Consider the following 6,456-nt stretch of genomic DNA (forward strand, 5'->3'; position numbering starts at 1 on the left):
GGGAGCGGCCACTGCACTCCAGTCTGGGCGACAGAGTGAGACTCCAACTCAAAAAAAATAAAAAATAATAAATGGAATATATTTGTCAACATGTTGATCAAAGTTGGGAAATCCAACTCAGAGGAAGGTGACTTAGTGAGAGTGTAGGACTCACTCTGGGAAACTTGAGGAACAAGGAAGGGACTGCTGACCACCAGTGCTGGGAAAAAACAAGGACAGGCCAACGGTCCTGGGAAATTCTGGCTGCTACCATGTGGAGGCTGGGCTTTGTCCTCTCAGTGTTTTTCACAGGATTCCATTTCAGAATCTTGGTTACCATGTTTTTTGTTTGTTTTTGAATTGGCGTCTCACTCTTGTCGCGCAGGCTGGAGTGCAGTGGCATGCTGCTCACGGCCACCCTGGCATCGACTTGCTGGGCTCAGGTGATCTTTCCGTGCAGTCTTCCAAGTAACTGGAACTACAGACGCATGGCACCACGCATGGCTATGGCTACCACGTTTTAATCAGGTAATGTATTGGTCAGTTGCTGAGATCAGGACTGAGTTTCTGCAGTGTGTTAGATGTTTGTCTTGCCAGGCTTGGTGGACAAGAGGGAACATCGCCTGGGTCTAGAAGTCTTTTCACAGGAGCACCGGCCTGTGAATAGTCTGTTGTACCTGAACTGACAGGTGATAACCTTCTCCCCCATGGGTCTGTCCTTATCTGCAGGGTGACCACCATGTGACTTCCTTCCCAAAGAGGCCTGACGACTGGTGACAGATCCTTGGTGAAGTTAACATGAGTTAACAGGAGCTGCCCTGGCTCCTCCGGGAAGGCATGAGTTAACAGGAGCTGCCTTGGGCAAAAGATTCCTGATGTGTAGCCCGAGGAATCCTAGGCTCAGTGCCCTCAGAGAAAGGATTTTTTTTTTTTTGAGTTGGAGTCTCACTCTGTTGCCCAGACTGAAGTGCAGTGGCCGCTCCCGGCCACCGCAGCCTCGACCTGCTGGGCTCCGGCGATCCTTCCGCCTCAGCCTTCCAAGTAACTGGAATTACAGGCTTCCGGCTGATTTTTGATTTACTGTAGAGATGAGGTCTCACCTGCCCAAGCGGGTCTCGAACCCATGGGCTCAGGCAATCCACTCACCTCAGCCTCCCAAAGGCGTGGGATTATAGGCTGAGCCACCGAACCCGGCTAGAAAGAATTTTTAATGGGGCCAGCACTGTCCAGACACAACAAAGAGCAGACAGTTAATCTCAGATCTTCCTTGGGGTTTTACCTGACTTTACAGTCCGATTCCTGTTTTGGACACCTAATGTGGGACAGACATAGGGTAGGTGACTGTATCTGCCAATCATGAGATAACATGGACCAAGTAGCTACTACTCACTAGCACTGTGGGAGGACCAGTCACTGTTCCTGCCCTCCTAGAGGTGGCAGGAAGGCGAATGACTCATGGCAGGCAGGAAAGGGCATGTGGCGAGGAGCCGGGCCGCTGCAGGACACAGCTGCACACTCTGGGGCCAGGGCAGGGAAGAGGGCCTGAGCAGGAGGTGTTTGGACTGAAACACAAAGAGTTTGCCAGATGAAAATAAGTGAGGGAGGGATGGTCCCGGAAGCGGACTGTATGCAGAAATCCCGAGGCAGGAGAGATTGCTGTGTCCACCTGAGAGATGCCTGTTAGTTGGCTACAGAAGAATGTACAGAGTGGGGATTGCTGGGGAGCAGATGAATGTGGGGAAATGAACAGCACCAGATCCTGTAGGACCCCCTGGGGCTGGGGTTCTCAACGGAGGGCAGTTTCATCCTCCAGAGACTCTTGGCAAGGTTTTCACAGGTATGTGTGTAGGGGGAAGTGGGGAAAAAGGTGTTCCTGGGATGTGTTCAATACCCTGCAATGCATAGGACAGCCTCTGACAACAAAGAATTACCTGGCCCCCATGTCAGTAAAGTTGAGGTTGAGAAACCCTCTTCCAGGACCACTGTTTTTTTTGAGTTGCGGTCTCATTCCGTCGCACAGGCCAGAGTGCAATGACACACTCATGGCTACCCAGTATCAGCCTGCTTGGCTCCGGTGATCCTCCCGCCTCAGCCTTCCAAGTAGCCAGAACTACAGATGCACACTACCACACCTGGCTAGTATTTTTTTTTTTTCCACTCTGTCACCCAGACTGGAGTGCAGTGGCCGCTCCTGGCCACCACAGCCTTGATCTGCTAGGTTTCGGCGATCTTTCCAACACAGGCTTTCAAGTAGCTGGAACTACAGGCACGCGCTACCCTGCCCAGCTAATTTTTGATTTATTGTAGAGATGAGGTCTCACCAAGTTGCCCAGGTGTGTCTTGAACCCGTGGGCTCAGGTAATCCATTCACCTCAGCCTCCCAAAGCGCTGGGATTACAGGCTGAGCCACTGAGTCCGGTCTGGCTAGTTTTTGATTTATTGTAGAGATGAGGTCTCGCCAAGTTGCCCAGGCTGGTCTTGAACCCTTGGGCTCAGGCAATCCACTTGCCTCGGCCTCCCAAAGTACTGGGATTACAAACTGAGTCACTGAGCCCTGCCCAGGACCACTTTAAGGACTGCGTTCCTTATACTAAAGCCAAGGGGAAGTTATGAATGGGTTTTACCTAGGAAGAGTGACATGATCAGATTTATGTTTCAGGGTGATCCATCCGTCTGCTCTGAGGAATTTTGAGACCGAATGGTTTCAATTCAGCGCCACTCTCAGTAGTTCTGGATTCATCTGGGAATTTCTATTCTCTGTGATTTTGTTCCCCGACCCAGGGCTCATGTTTTGGCTGCTTTGTGACTATCTGGGTTAATACCAAGGCAGGGAAACCACTAAGAGCTAAGCGGGGCAGGGATTTTTCCATTTCGCACAATAGGCACGGAACTAGGGCCTACAAGAAACATTTAAGGCCTATGTGGCAGCAGAAAAATGCCTCTGCAAAGATGTCTGTGACCTAATCCCCCAAACCTGTGAATGTTACCTTACATGGCAAAAGGGATTTAGTAGAAGTGATTAAGTTAAGGATCTTGAGAGGTGGGAAGATTATCTAAGATTATCTGGGCGAGCCTGGTGTAATCAAAAGGGTCCTTATAAGAAGGATACATGAGGGTCAGATTTAGAGGCAGTGTGAGGACAGAAACAGAGGACAGTGCGAGGAACAAATTTGAATATGCTATGTTGATGGCTTTGAAGATGGAACAAGGGACCAGAACTACAAGATAATAAATTTGTACACCACTAAATTTTTAATGATTTGTTATATTGCAACAAGAAACTAATACAGTCTGAAAAGTTTTTATTAACTCTGAATAAAAGAGGAAAACTGCAAAATAGAAATTAATGAATGTCATTTATTTATTTATTTATTTAATTTATTTATTGAGTCATTGTCTCACTCTGTTGCCCAGGTTGGAGTGCAGGAGCACGCTCAGGGCCCCTGCAGCCTTGACCTCCTGGGCTCAGGCGATCCCTCCTCCTCAATCTTCCAAGTAGCTGGAACTACAGGTGCGCACTGCCACACATGGCTAATTTTTTAATTTATTGTAGAGATGAGGTCTCACCAAGTTGCCCAGGCTGGTCTCGAACCCCTGGGTTCAGGCAATCCTCTTACCTTGGCCTCCCAAAGTGCTGGGATTATAGGCTTGAGGCACTGCGCCCAGAATGTCATTTATTTTTAAATGTGTTTTGTAATATTTAATAAACACAAAGAGGAATAACGACAGGTGCAACAACCAGGTAGTATTACCCAACCAATTCAAGAAATATGGCATTTCTGGCCGGGCTTGGTGGCTCGTGCATATAATCCCAGCACTTTGGGAGGCTGAGGTGAGAGGATTGCCTGATCCCACAGGTTCAAGATCGGCCTAGGCAACTTGGGGAGACCTCATCTCTACAATAAATAAAAAAAATTAGCCAGGCATGGTGGCATGTGCCTGTAGTTCCAGGTACTTGTTAGACTGAGGTGGAAGGATCGCTTGAGTCCAGCAGGTTGAGGCTGTGGTGCCTGTAAGCGTGCCACTGCGCTCCAACCTGGGCAACAGAGTGAGATTCCAACTCAAAAAAAAAAGGCATTTCTAATATAGCTGAAGTCCCTTGCAGATCCAGCTTTGATTTCATTTTCCTCTCTTCCTTAACAGAGGTAATCAGTATCCTAAATTTGGCATGTCATTCTCATGCATTTTTATACATCGCATGCTATTTTATATACATGGCATTATAGTGAGTGGTTTTTTTTTGTTTTTGTTTTTTGTTTTGAGTTGGAGTCTCACTCTGTCGCTCAGACTGGAGTGCAGTGGCTGCTCCCGGCCACCGCAGCCTCAACCTGCTGGGCTCCGGCAATCCTTTCGCCTCAGCCTTCCAAGTAGCTGGAACTACAGGCGCGCGCTGCCATGCCTGGCTAATTTTTGATTTATTGTAGAGATGAGGGCTCGCCAAGTTGCCCAGGCGGGTCTTGAACCCGCGGGCTCAGGCAATCCATTCACCTCAGCCTCCCAAAGGCATAATCTATATTTTTATCCATAGGAGATTCTTTGCTAATCAGCACAATGAACATCAGAAATAGACTCTTTTGACGGGGATGGTGAAATTAGTGGTTTGGTAATTAGCAAGAGAAAATGTTAGAAAAGGGCTCTCTGATAAAATTAAAGAGAGTGGAGATATGTGAATATGCTAAAATATTTGATAGGCTCTCCTCATGTTTGCTTAAACAGGGTAGTGAGGCCATACGCCGTTAAGGACGGAGTCAGGCGCTTGATCCTGAAACATTCCATATCCGACATTGCTTTAGGAGCGTTTCTGGTTGTCTGATGCTGACCACAAAGATAATAAAATTCTGCCTCTGAAATGATGGTTTCCAGTGGACTATTCATGCCATATAAAAGGATACAAGCCGGGCTCGGTGGCTCAGCCTGTAATCCCGCGCCTTTGGGTGGCTGAGGTGAGTGGATGGCCTGAGCCCGCGGGTTCGAGACCCACCCGGGCAACTTGGCAAGACCTCATCCTTACAATAAATCAAAAAAATCAGCCGGGCGTGGTAGTGTGCGCCTGTAGTTCCAGCTACTTGGAAGGCTGAGGCGCAAGGATCTCCAGAGCCCAGCAGGTCGAGGCTGCTCAAAATGTCTTGAAGGCTGGGTTCGGTGGCTCAGCCTGTAATCCCAGTCCAGCGCTTTGGGAGGCCGAGGTGAGTGAATTGCCTGAGCCCGCGGGTTTGAGACCTGCCTGGACAACTTGGCGAGACCTCAACTCCACAATAAATCAAAAATTAGCCGGGCGTGGTAGCGCGTGCCTGTAGTTCCGGCTACTTGGAAGGCTGAGGAGGAAGGATCGTCAGAGCCCAGCAGGTCGAGGTTGCGGTGGCCATGAGTGGCCACTGTGAAAGGTGCAGACAACAGTCAGAAGGGCGTCCCCAAGATGGCTCTGCCTCCCAAAGACAACAAAGGACCTAAGCGGCTTTTTCTGCCGGCGTGAAACTTAAACCTGTGCTCAAACAACCTCTCCCTATAAAAATGCTACCTCATAGTCTCCTCCAATAAGACTCAGGCACGACACTGGCCTGCCCCTACAAGGTTCATAAATATACCTTTCTCCCTACATAGCTCTCTCTTCCTCTCTTGCTTTCTCTCACACTCTCTCGCCCTCTCCCCCCGCTCTTGCTTTCTCTCTCTGTCCCCGCCACTCTCTTACTCTCTTATGCTCTTTCTCTCTTGGTCTCTCTTTTTCTCTCTCTCTTTTGTCCTTCCTCAGTTACAGTCCCTTCGTGTAACTGCCCCTTTAAAAAATCTCTTGGTTCAGACCGGCGTGGAGTCGTTACTGGTGCCAAAACTTCTTTCACACTGCACTCCAGTCTGAGTAACAGAGTGAGACTCCAACTCAAAACAAAAACAAAAACAAAAACAAAAAACGTCTTGAGCTACTGTTATAGACTAAAAATAACAAGCAAGTTTCCAACAAGGGGAAAATGGAGGAGCCAGAAAAGAACAAAGCTGGGAGCATCACATTGTCTAACTTCAAATCATACAACAAACTACAGTAATCAAAATAGCATGGTACTAGTGTAAAAATCAGTCACGTAGACCTGTGGAAAAGAATTGAGGCACAGAAATAAATCTAGGCATTATAGCCAACTCATTTTTGACAAAAGCACTGAGTACACACGAAGGGGAAAGGACGGTCTCTTCAAGCAATGGTGCTGGGAAAGCTGGATAACCATACCGAGTAGAATAAAACTAGGCTCCTACACTCACCATGCACCAAAAAATTAAATCAGAATGAATTAAAGACTTAAATGTAAGACTTGAAGCTATGAAACTACTAGAAGAAAACATTGGAGAAATGCTACAGGACATTGATATGGCTGAGATTTCTTTAGTAAGACCTTAAAAGCACACACAACCGCCAGGCTCGGTGGCTCAGCCTGCAATCCTGCGCCTTTGGGAGGCTGAGGTGAGTGGATTGCCTGAGCCCGCGGGTTT

At 48.1% G+C, this 6,456-nt stretch overlaps 1 pseudogene; it reads left to right on the forward strand.

Annotated features, from left to right (window-relative positions):
• Positions 1–90: 90 nt before the first annotated feature.
• The window catches only part of LOC103274543, a 10,145-nt pseudogene continuing 3,779 nt past the window's right edge, over positions 91–6,456 (forward strand).

Source organism: Carlito syrichta, unplaced genomic scaffold (genome assembly GCF_000164805.1).
Source record: "Carlito syrichta isolate Samal-C Ts95f unplaced genomic scaffold, Tarsius_syrichta-2.0.1 Scaffold314798, whole genome shotgun sequence".
NCBI classification, from domain to species: domain Eukaryota; kingdom Metazoa; phylum Chordata; class Mammalia; order Primates; family Tarsiidae; genus Carlito; species Carlito syrichta.